Genomic DNA, 12,120 nt, shown 5'->3' with positions numbered 1-12,120 from the left:
TGTTGAAAAAATACTTGAGCACATACAATTTCCATGTTCCCCAGGGAACTCAAATTCACTTTCTGGTGAATTTGGTAAAAATTAAAGTAAGTAAAAAAGTAAAGTAAAAAGTAAAAAAATTTTACTGGTAAAAATCCTTCCCGGGGTCTAGCCAGTTCTGTATATACAGTAAGAATGAAATGACATATGTTGGGTGAGTAGCACCTCCTTGTACTTACCTTAAAATCACCTATTCAAGATTCAAACTAAATCCTAATTTTGTCTTTTCTTCTTATCCATTCCTTCAAGTTTACAGTTGACAAATTCTATTTACCCTCCCAAGACTGAGGAGTCCTAGATTTTTCAATACTTCCTTATCAAAAGCTGCTCTATTATCTTCTTTTCAGTATATTTTCCTTCATAAGCTTTGCTTTCCTTTTATAACATATTAGGACCAGAACTTCATGCAGTCTGTCACATTTTATATAAGAGCAAACCTTAAAAAAAGGCAGGAATAAGAAAATTCCTAAAGTATCTAAAATCTATCAAGAACTTATCAAACTCAACACCCAAAAAACAAATAATCCAGTTAAGAAATGGGCCTAAGACAAGAATAGATATTTTTCCAAAGAAGACATCCAGATAGCTAACAGACAAATGAAAAGATGCTCAATATCACTCATCATCAGGGAAAAACAAATCAAAAACTACAATGAGATACCACCTCACACCTGGTAGAATGGCTAAAGTTAACAACAAAAGAAACAACAAATGTTGGCTAGGATGCAGAGAAAAGGGAAGCCTCTTACACTATTGGTAGGAATGCAAACTGGTGCAGCCACTCTGGAAAACAGTATGGAAATTCCTCAAAAAGGTAAAAATCGAGCTATCCTATAACCTAGCAATTTACACTACTAGGTATTTACCCAAATGATACAAAACTACTGATTTGAAGGGACACATGCACCCTGATGTTTATAGCAGCATTATCAACAATAGCCAAATTATGGAAAGAGACCAAATGTCCATCAAGAGATGAATAGGTGAATGAATACCACATCAAGAGATGAATGCCACATCAAGAAGAGGTGGTATACATATATGAATATTAGTCAGCCATCAAAAAGAATGAAATCTTGCCATTTGTAATGCTGTAGATAGAGCTAGAGCATATTATGCTAAGTGAAATAAGTCAGTCAGAGAAAAGAGAAATACCATACAATTTCACGCATGTGTGGAATTTAAGAAACAAAATAGATGAACATATGGGAAAGGAGAAATAAAAATAGAGGGAAGCAAACCATAAAGAGACTCTTAATGATTGAGAACTCTTAATGATTGAGAACAGGGGAGGTAGGTTAAGAGATGGACTAAATGGGTGATGGGTATTAAGTGGGGAACTTGTGATGAGCATTGGGTATTATATGTAAGTGATTTAAATAAAAACTTGAAACAAAAAAAAAGAGAAAATTCCTAAAAAACATTTTGAGTAAATATTTGAGACAGAAGGTAATTCAGCATCTCAAGTGTTCAATTAGCTGTTCTTCCTAAGAAATATAAAAGCAATCCTAAAAATTCAATTATCTTTCTTACCATAATTTGCACTGTGGAAAAATATGAACTCCCTTGCAACAATGTTCCAGATATAATATCATTTTTTGCATTAGATGCCCTTATGAAAGACCTGACTTCTGATCTGAGGTAAGTTTTAGAAAGGCAAAGCTCCATACTTCCATTTGCTGGTGTGCATTATAGCAGTAGTGACATTGTTCTGAAGTCAGTAGCTGTTGCAGCAATTCTCTGTTCAACAGAAAACCTCTTGATGGAAACAGAAGAAGCAGCAATTTTGCAGTTCATTTCTGTGGTGTGACTTTATTTATTTATTTATTTATTTATTTATTTTTAGAAGATTTTATTTATTTATTCATGAGAGACACAGAGAGAGAGGGAGAGGGGCAGAGACACAGGCAGAGGTAGAAGCAGGCTCTATGCAGGGAGCCCAATGCAGGACTCCATCCTGAGACTCCAGGACCACACCCTGGGCTAAAGGCAGGCTCTAAACCACTGAGCCACCCAGGGATCCCCTGTGGTGTGACTTTAAAAGTCAGTTCCTCCGAATGATTTTATAAGCTATTTAATACTTGGCAATAAATCCCTTCATATTTTAAACTAGTTAGAGTAGATTCAGTTCTCTGCACCTGAATGAATTTGGAGTGGGAGATGTTTTAGGTTTTGTTGTTTTTAGCCTAATCCATGGTCAGCTAAAAACAGTTAGGCTTCTTGTTATTAGAGCTTGAATGTTTTTATCTGTATATTTAACCATTAGAGTAAAATATAAAGATCATATCTGAAGTACTTTTTCTCTGAAATATTTTTTTTAAAGATTCATTTATTTATTCATGAGAGACACACACAGAGAGAGGCAGAGACACAGGTTGAGGGAGAAGCAGGCTCCATGCAGGGAGCCCGACGTGGGACTTGATCCCAGGTCTCCAGGATCACACCCTGGGCTGAAGGCAGCACTAAACCGCTAAGCCACCCGGGCTGCCCTGAAATATTTTTAAATGTAGTTAATTCTTTATGTTGCTAGTTGCTGTTTCAAAATTCAAAATGGGGCAGGGGGGAGGGACTGTAGAAATCTACTTCCAGAGCTCTGAATTTTCTTCCCAGAATTTATACATTTCTTACTGTGAGCTCTGTCTTACAAACAAAATCACCTTGAATTTTCTTCAAGTGAATGTTGAGATGGAACAGGAAGGGTACCATTCAGCCTGCACATCAGAGGTTGGGAAGTAGAATTCAGTGGAACCTGGGATCCCCTCAAGTTGATCTCTGACATTATGAGATTATGAGTATACAATTAGGCAGATTTCAAAGTTGTTATTTGCTCTGGATACTGAGGTGCCTTTTTGTAGTGGCTATGCACTATGCACACAGTCACAGGGAGGCAAAACAAAACAATTTAGTTTGCAAAATCTTAAGAAATTTTGTCCACACAGTGCCATAAGCATTTTGGGTGCAGTTCATACAACAAATGAAATTCCGCTCACACAAATAAATTTTACCTCAAGTATTTATCAGCCTATTACACAAGCCTCCACCTAACCAACTAATATAATCACTTCTCAAGTTCAGATGCCCTTATATAACAGCATAAAACCCATATCTCACCATTAACAGTTCTGATATTGAGAGATAACAAATTTTCATCTTCAGTTTAGAGATGTTTGCCACTAGTAATTTCTTCACATGAGCTTTGGCACTACCCATTAGCACTGGGTAAGTACCAAGTGCATTCCAACAGAATTATAATGTTGGCACCAAGACTATCACTTAAATAGAATTATTTTCAAAAGTACATACACCCTACTTATCAAATGAAGGAACTATCTAGCTATCTAACTAATTTAGTTGTCTAACAGTCTAGTTTAGAAAGGTAATCCCAAAAAAGAAAAGTCACTTATCCCTGGATAACTCTATCCCTAGCTAGAGAAATGAAAGACATTGAAGGATATAAAATCCCCATCTGTAAAGAAAAAAAAAAAAAGACAAATATAAGCTCAAGCAAAATTTGAAGCTTGGTGCTAATTTCAAACACCTATGTCTTATGTTGTTACTGTTAGTTTACTCTAAGTTGGTTCCAGAAACCTCTTTCTTGTCTTAGGCTATGGAAGTATTTGTGGCTGCTTTAGGGACTTGTCTTTGATGAGTCACTAACAGTTACAATCACCACTAGCAAAAGAGAGACAAGACAGAATGAGAGATAGAGAAAGGAAGAGACACACACAGAGAAAGGAGTTTGAAGAAAGGATTCCACCAACAAGCCTGTATCACCCAGTGCATGTTAAACATAATCATTTAAATATTCATAGGCACAAGCTTGGTGATGGACAGGACTGACTGCTCCTTGCTGCTTGCAGAACCACACTGCCATGTGGCCAGAACCTCTAAAATACCAAGACGTGGAGTTCCATCTGTTAAGGCCTGCATCCCTGCTCATCTCTGACCTTCATGAATAAAATAAATTAAATGTAGATGAGGCTGCACATTCCTGGGTGATTATCAATGACCTCAAATTAGAGTTAAAAAATAACAACGTGGTTCTCAACCTGAGGAGTACTATAAACTCACAATCCATTGTTTGATTAGTTCAATTTAGTAGAATCTGTAAATTACAAGAGGAAGAATTGGACCCTGCTCTGTGTATTACTTGCATCACTGATCAGAAAACAGGATTTGTGCTTAACCTAGTTACAAGATTTAAAATAATTCTAGCTACTTAGCCAAGCACATATTCTAAATGCTCTGAAAGTCTGCCATCTTGTGGGAATTTGGAAGTATGACAAATGACTAGGTTCAAAGTTTCATGCTTTACATAATTAAAAATTTCCATGCAGTTGTAAGCATGAATGAATATAGTGTTCACAAGAGCATCTAGAGAACTTTATTTCCCTTTTATTCTCTATTTCATATAAAAATAAGTTTAAGTTCTCTCTTCTCCTCATACTTTAATGAACTTAACCATCATCTTATTATTCCTCTTTGTATAATTCCTTGGTATTATCCTTTATATAAATCTATATTTTTTCTAGCTGAGTATTATTTGAGATCCATATTATATGTTTAGGGATAAAAAACAGTGAAAATTAAATATCTACTCATTTCATAGCTAACAAAGTCACTCAAGATGTTGGGGTTTTGTTTTTCTTTCTTTGTTTCCAGGAAAACACAGAGCTCAGGGGGGAAATTCAAGTAACACTTAACCTCACTGGACCAAGTAAATCCATAACTTGAAATCACTGGTAGAAATTCAAAATAAGTAAGAACATTTTCCTTCTCTTTTTCTCATGTGTGGAATAATAAAGGCCTATTTTAAGTTGATTGTTTCCATTTGCTAATGAGATTTTTTAGTTTTTATACCATATAAAACTCAAAAGTAATGTATTTTATTTTTTTACACTTAATTGTTTGAACATTTTATTCCTTTTCACTCTCTTCCTCTCTTTTCAAATACTTTAATGAGTTTAAATAATCATTTTCCTATTATTCTTATCTTCTCATTGAGGTATTGCACTTTATATAAATCTATTATTTTTCTAGCTGAGGATTATCTGAGATTTGGATATAGAAAACAGTGAAAATTAAATATCTGCTTATTATATACAAAACAAAATCACTCCATATGTTTTTCCAGAGGCTGAAGATGAGATAGAGAGCATGACAATTACAAGTTCCTTATTTACGGCACTGCAGGGAAGTGAAGCATGGAGTGTGCACCCTACTAGGTCAGACTTCACTTTCTAGTGTAGGGAGACACTCAAAGGATACTGGGGCGGGGGGGGGACCAAAACACTTGATGTGCCTCCTCAAATTAAAATATAGTTATTTGTGGCCTCGTAGACAGGCAATTTCCTGTGCAGTGTTTCCATGAAATTCAGTTGTAGATAAAATCATCTTCAAGTTGAATTCAGTCCGTAGAAACAGCAGCTTAAACAGGAACATAAACTGTCCAATGAGGGCATAAAGGTGATGAGGGATGCAATACAGATCCCTAAAGAGGTATCTTTGAATGGAACAGAACAACAGAATTTTAAAGCAGCATTAGGGAGGAAGAGATCAGCTTATACCTTCTTTTAGGTTCTAAATGATGTTTTGTTTGTCTTAGCTGACAAAAATAACATGAAGTTTAAAATTTTTTTTAAATTTATACATATTTGCTGAATGTGGTATTTTTTCCCTTCGTTTTATGGCTATAGTTGATTGTCCTCAAAGAAAAAAAAAAACTTCAGACAATCCTAAAGCCAATTTATATTGGTCTTTGGAATACATTTTAATTATTTAATGAGATAAATTTTCAAAACATACATTAATGAAACTAATAATCATATCATGCTATGTGATCTGAATCTAAAAGAGGAACTCCAGTATAGAAGAATCGAGAAGCTTAAACAAGATTTAAAAATAGCCATGAAGCAAGCACTCAGGCACTTATAAAAATAATTGACTGGTCTGATAAACTATTACCTGGGTTTCGAAGCAGAATCAACACATATCGAAACCAGGAATGTTCTCATTTGACCAGAAGTCAATTCACAAGTCTAGATCTCTCCACCAAAAAAGACAATATGGGTCACTGATGTTTTACTCTAAGAAATATCAAAAAAAAAATCAAAATATCAAAAAAATATCAAAATATCAAAATATCAAATATCAAAAGCATGTCGCTTTACTTGTCCTTGTTCCTTCTCATGTCTTCCATAAGCCTTGTACATATACAAGGGCTTTGGAAAGAGCATCAGTTCAGGTGAATTAAAAATTCATATTCTGCAAATTCTCAGAGATTGAGGGGGCCAGAGAGAGAAAGGGATGGGCAAACATTTAATAATATAACTATTTGAATCCTGGCACCTTATGTTAACTTGCCCAAAAGATCAAAGAGAAGCCTTTATGCAGCTTAATACACAGAAAGCCAAGGTTTAATAGTTATTTTTTTTCTCCAACTACAACTATTTAAATACAAAAGGATAAATATCATCATAGACAACTGACATATTTGTGTGGTTTTGTTACTGTTAATGAGAAAACTTCCTTTAGGATAAATGATTATTTAAAAGAGGGAGAACTTGGGGATCCCTGGGTGGCACAGCGGTTTAGCGCCTGCCTTTGGCCCAGGGCGTGATCCTGGAGATCCGGGATCGAATCCCATGTCGGGCTCCCGATGCATGGAGCCTGCTTCTCCCTCTGCCTATGTCTCTGCCTCTCTCTCTCTCTCTCTGACTATCATAAATAAATTAAAAAAAAAAAAAGAGGGAGAACTTGAATTTCACCACCGGTGAACTTTAGGAGCTGGAAAATATTTGCACAATGCATCTTAGATTGCTAAGAAGGAAGTGACAGACAAATTCCCTGCCACATTTATATTTGCTTGGTAAGTTCCTTTTCTCTCTAAGGTGGCTAGAAGATCCATGCTAATTACCCATCTACCTCACAGGGATGAAGCCAAGAGTAAATGGCAAGGAAGCAGCTGGAACCCCCTGACTGTTGCATATTCATGGAGACAGGAGATTCTGTCTCACTTGATCTGGCAAAGCTGAGCCAAAGCCCAGGACCCAAACTATGCATCCTTAAGAGACTGCCAACAGGTGCATAAGGTGCATTATAAAGCAGCAAGCCTAGAAGGAAATTCCTCTGGAAGCAGATAAAGGGCATAGCAGCAAACAGTAATATCTGGCCTACTAGGAAATTGTACTTATCCCAGATTGTTCTGCAGAAAGCTAAGAAGTCACAAACTTTGTGAAAATGGCTAATTCAGCTACAGGTTTTTGTCATTCATAATATATTTGACCTTTCATCCTTAATATTAGCAATCATAGCTAACGTTGAGTGCTTCTCATGTAATAAACATTTTGCATTCATTGTCTGCTTTAATTCTCATAACGATTCTGTGAGATAGTTATTTTTATTATTCCTTGTTTATGGATGAAGTAACAGACTAGAGAGGCTAAGTAACTTGCCCAAGGATTTGCAAAGTGGAAAGTAAGCAGCAAAGCCAGTAGAACGTTGGATTTCTAGAACATGTCTTCAAAATCATGATGGTTCCTAAATATTTCTATAATTTCCTTTTAATTTCCAAATATTTAATTATTCTCTTTTTGTCCTTTTAGGCTACTACTCTCTCTCTCTCTGCCTGCTACAAAGGTAAAAGAAAACGCTTGCGCTTGTGTCAGCACACGCATACATACACACACACACACACACACACACACACACAATGAATTGTTAAGCAGGTCCCAACCCTGGGCTCTATTGATGTCAAGCAAGCACCCTAAGAGGGAATCATTTCCTACGTCTGAACTTGGAGAGATGAGAACCACAGATCCCTCCATTTAACTAAAACCTCAAAGGAAATTTCAAGATATACCCACTGGAAAAAGAGAGTCTTTTTGAGTTTTCTCTGGGGACTTGGCAAAAATCCAAATACTTGAATTTATTTTATGTTTCTGTTCTGAGATTGTGAAATGCTTTTAAAAGTCTGTTAAATTTTACTCTAATGTAGAACAGTAGGGAGGTGATCCACCTCCCGGGACTCACTTGAAAAGCTCACCGAAACTGTTTACAAATGAATTGAGTTTAAGAAACAAGCCTGAAAAGTGCCACAAGTCCAGCCTGTCTCCCTTCAGAAGCACTGGCAGGTATGGGCTGTGCTGCCTGAGAATGCAGCAGCCCATACAACCTCACAGCAGCTTCTCAAGCGAATTTTACATTTATCCTGGGATCAGAGAGAAAGAACAAAGGCAAAAAAAAAAAAAAAAAAAAAAAAAAAAAGAAAGAAAGAAAGAAAAGAAAAGAAAAAAAAAAGAAAAGAAAGTTTAAATGGCCTTTACCTGGCCTCTCCCATTTCTTTTTAGCATGAATGTTCATAAAATTGTTTAGATATCAAAACAGACAATGTCTGATGGGTTTAATCTTAAAAGATAAAATAAAAATAAAATGTTTGGAAGAGAAGAAAGTCTTCCAACAAATATACACCCCCCCCCCCAATGTTTTTAACAGAAATGTTCTATTTCAGCAGAAATGTTAAAGTCCATATAGGATCATCAAAGATTCATGAAGTGAGAATTGTATATTCACATGAATAAACCTGTAAATTTGTCTCTATTCACTCTAAAAAGAGAGAAGCGTAGGAACTCCTAACAGTTCTTGGTCAATTGTTACAATGTTTAATCACAATTTAAGCCAAAAAAAAAAAAAAAATCTCTTCCTAAGTGAATTTTCCCTCTTGTTACAAATTAAGCCCCTTGCTTCTCTTTCAATCCCCAGTGGAGATGAAGAATAATTGAACACAATCCTTTTCTTAATTTCCTTTCAAGTATCTGAAAACAGAAATCTTCTCCATCCTAATTAAAACAAAACAAAGCAAAACATAAACACTAATATACCTCTTACAATCTCTTTCAAAATGTGTACTACTATATTTCATCTTTTTATTCTCTCTTACTTCTCTAGAAATTTACTAAAATCTAAATATCAAAATTAGAACAATTCCCTTATAAAAGTTTGACTACTACTAAATATCCTAAAATAGTTATTCCTAGCTCTCTAATACCAACTATTCCTGATAGCTTTCAAAACTCAGTGCAATTAGGGGCACCTGGGTGGCTCAGCTGGTTGAGCATCTGACTCTTGATTTCTGCTCAGGGCATGATCCCAAGGTTGTGGGATCAAGCCCCGCAAGTGGGGCTCCATGCTCAGCTCACTCTGCTTGTCCCTCTCCCTCTGCTCCTCCCCTACTCACTCACTCCCTCTCTCAAATAAATAAATAAAATCTGTGCTCACTTCAGCAGCACATATACTAAAATAAATAAAATCTTTTAAAAAAATCAATACTGTTAATTACTCATTATGAACTTATGATTCTGATTAAGTGACATACTTGTTCTTATCCAGTTTTTAAAAAACATTTTATTTTAGCATACATTTTAAATATCTCTGATACATTAAATCATACTGTTCCCTTAGAAATTAATCTCAATTTGGTGAAACATTGTTCTGATTTATCCTGTGATATATAGAATTCGTACCTCTTTCCCAATGTATTAGAAACCTAACCAAATTTTGTCACCTATACCTTTGTTGTTGGAAACAACAGGAGTTCTATCATTGCTCACATTGTAAAAGCAAAGCTGTGAAATAGCCATTTAAGAGTCAACCAGGTCCAAATACACACTCTGGAAATGAATCAGGGGAGGAACAGGAAATAAAATGTGTTGCCCAACTCTTGGTAATCTGGGCTTGATGTGCAGGCTCAGTTCTTTCCATGTAGTGTACCCTCCACTCTGCTCACACAGCCATTCCCATTCATAACTCCATGAAAAATATTTTATGCATGGCTTGCTTTACATCTACTCCATGCTATTTCATATGCAGAAACACCTTCCCTCTTCCCTGCCTCTCTTTTTTCACCTAAGTAACCTCTGTCTATAAATTAATTCAGCAACTATTCATTGTTACTCAGTGAATGCCAATGATATTGCCAAGCCAAAGTGTAATACAGTAAGTCAATATAGGTGTAATCATATGCTAATAAGTTCTCAGATCCTTCCACCCTTTCAACAGAGAGCTAAGTGCACAGCCTGACAATCAAGATATTCAACTGGTGATAGGTGGAACAAGAGGAAAGTAAAAGCACTGCCTGAAGAAGACAGGCCTAGTACTAGAAATGAGTGGACACAAGTATCCTGGATGAAGGCTGTCAAAGGACAGGAGAGAACTGCGGAGTGTGTGATATGGCATTAAAGACAAGTCTAGGCCACTTAACAGTTTCTTTTTCTTTCTGGATTTTTTTTAAATATTAAAAAAATTCCTTTCCCATTATTTATGTCACATCATAAACTAATACCAAAAATATACGCGCATAGTAATACACTACTGAAATAGAAGCATATCACACCTAAAGAGTTACCCTTAAGATATATAAGCTTTGATTCACCTAGTGATCATTCATTTAATGAATATATATTCAGTGTCTATGACCTGTGGTAATTTTTATTGTCTTCTAGTACCAATTATGATCATTATAATGATTTGGTACTTTTACTTCATCCATTCACACCACATGTCATATTTCCTGACACTGGAGTTCTATGTGTGTAATTTACTCATTTCCACTAATAACCTTAGTAAAAATAATAGTTGTTTAAGAAAAACGTTCATTGAGGTGCCTTGGTGGCTCGGTTTGTTGAGTGTTGGACTCTTGATTTTGGTTCAAGCCATGATCTTAGAGTTGACAAACTCAGTCCCATGTCAGGCTCAGGCTCAGTGGGGAGTCTGCTTGAGATTCTGTCTCTCTATCTCCCTCCATCCCTCTCTTCACTCATTCTCTCTCTCTCTCTCTCTCTCTCTCAAATAAAAATAATAATAAATCTTAAAAAAATAGAAAAACATTCATTGCCCTTTATATACATCTAGAAGTACATCAGACAACTACATGTTCAAGCATCTGAATAACACTCACAGGGTCCTAAAAAACTCAATAAGGTCATTTATTTCTATTTCTAATGCTATATGAATAAATTGCTGTCACCACTTGGACTAGTTCCAATGTACTTTTCACATGTCACCACATAGTAAGCAATCACTGTCCAGTAAAGGATATTCTATCACTTTTATATATGGCTGAAATATTTTCCTGGCTACAAACAAGTGTGAAAAGAGAGAGAGACACACCTGTGTAAGAGACCAGCACTTTTCATTTAACCCTCTTCAAATATTAGTCTCTGTTCACCTTTTAAATTATGCCAAAAATTAGATGGAATAATGATAAAATATACTGAGGAGCCTTCATCCTGTCTCTATCACCACTGCTTAATTCATTGTAGATTCTCCTGAAAATAAAACCCAGGATTATTAGATGCAGCCAGTCCCCAAATCACCATGCCATTGCCAAAACTACCACCCAAGTAATCAGAATGGGAAATGAGCAGTACTGATCCCTGAAGGGTAGTCAATGATCACAATGTCATCAGCTACCATTCACTGCAGTGGCCCCTTACTGCTTCTCAGGCTATGAAAAGTGCTCTACAAATATGCATTACCTCAGTTAATCCTTTCATAGACCCTATAAAGCAAGCACAAAATAAAAGATTGGCCCATGCCTATATAATGATCCCAGCACCACTTGAAAGCATAGGACATTCTGGAAAAACATTAACACTAACCTCAGGCCCAGCTTCTAGCAATCTTGAATGCAGTGAATTAATAGAAGCTCTTCAAAATTTCATTCTTTAGAGAAATAATTTTCATTATCTATGTGTCTGTCACTATGCTAAGTATAACACATATAAATTTTTTGCTCAGTCTTTACAACTCCAATGCATAAATTATTATCCATATTTTGCTGATAAAACCAGAGCCAAAAAGCAAAATGACTGTAATAAAATCACCAGACAGAGCCAGGATGCAAGCCCTAGTCTGTCCATATTTTTCCATAATACCACACTGCTACAAATAAAAGATGTAATGCTATAAAATAGTAGTATTTATTTTCAAAGTCAAAGATGGAAATAAATGTTTTCATTTTTTGCAAAGTTGGAAAATGGCAGTATTTTCTGTAATGGTATGTATACCCAAAACATCTTTTTT

At 35.7% G+C, this 12,120-nt stretch overlaps 2 long non-coding RNA genes across 3 annotated transcripts in view; one reads left to right on the top strand and one right to left on the bottom strand.

Annotated features, from left to right (window-relative positions):
- Positions 1 to 4,841, top strand: part of LOC111097020 — a 41,697-nt gene extending 36,856 nt beyond the window's left edge. The window contains exon 4 of the long non-coding RNA XR_005363218.1: positions 4,702 to 4,841. This is a non-coding gene — a long non-coding RNA (uncharacterized LOC111097020). The remainder of the gene's footprint in view (positions 1 to 4,701) is intronic.
- Positions 1 to 12,120, bottom strand: part of LOC111097018 — a 40,772-nt gene that overhangs the window by 9,747 nt on the left and 18,905 nt on the right. The gene's annotated exons all lie outside the window — the stretch shown is intronic.

The sequence above is a fragment of the Canis lupus genome, chromosome 8 (genome assembly GCF_011100685.1).
Source record: "Canis lupus familiaris isolate Mischka breed German Shepherd chromosome 8, alternate assembly UU_Cfam_GSD_1.0, whole genome shotgun sequence".
NCBI lineage: Eukaryota > Metazoa > Chordata > Mammalia > Carnivora > Canidae > Canis > Canis lupus.
This window is presented reverse-complemented; position numbering and strand designations above follow the sequence as displayed.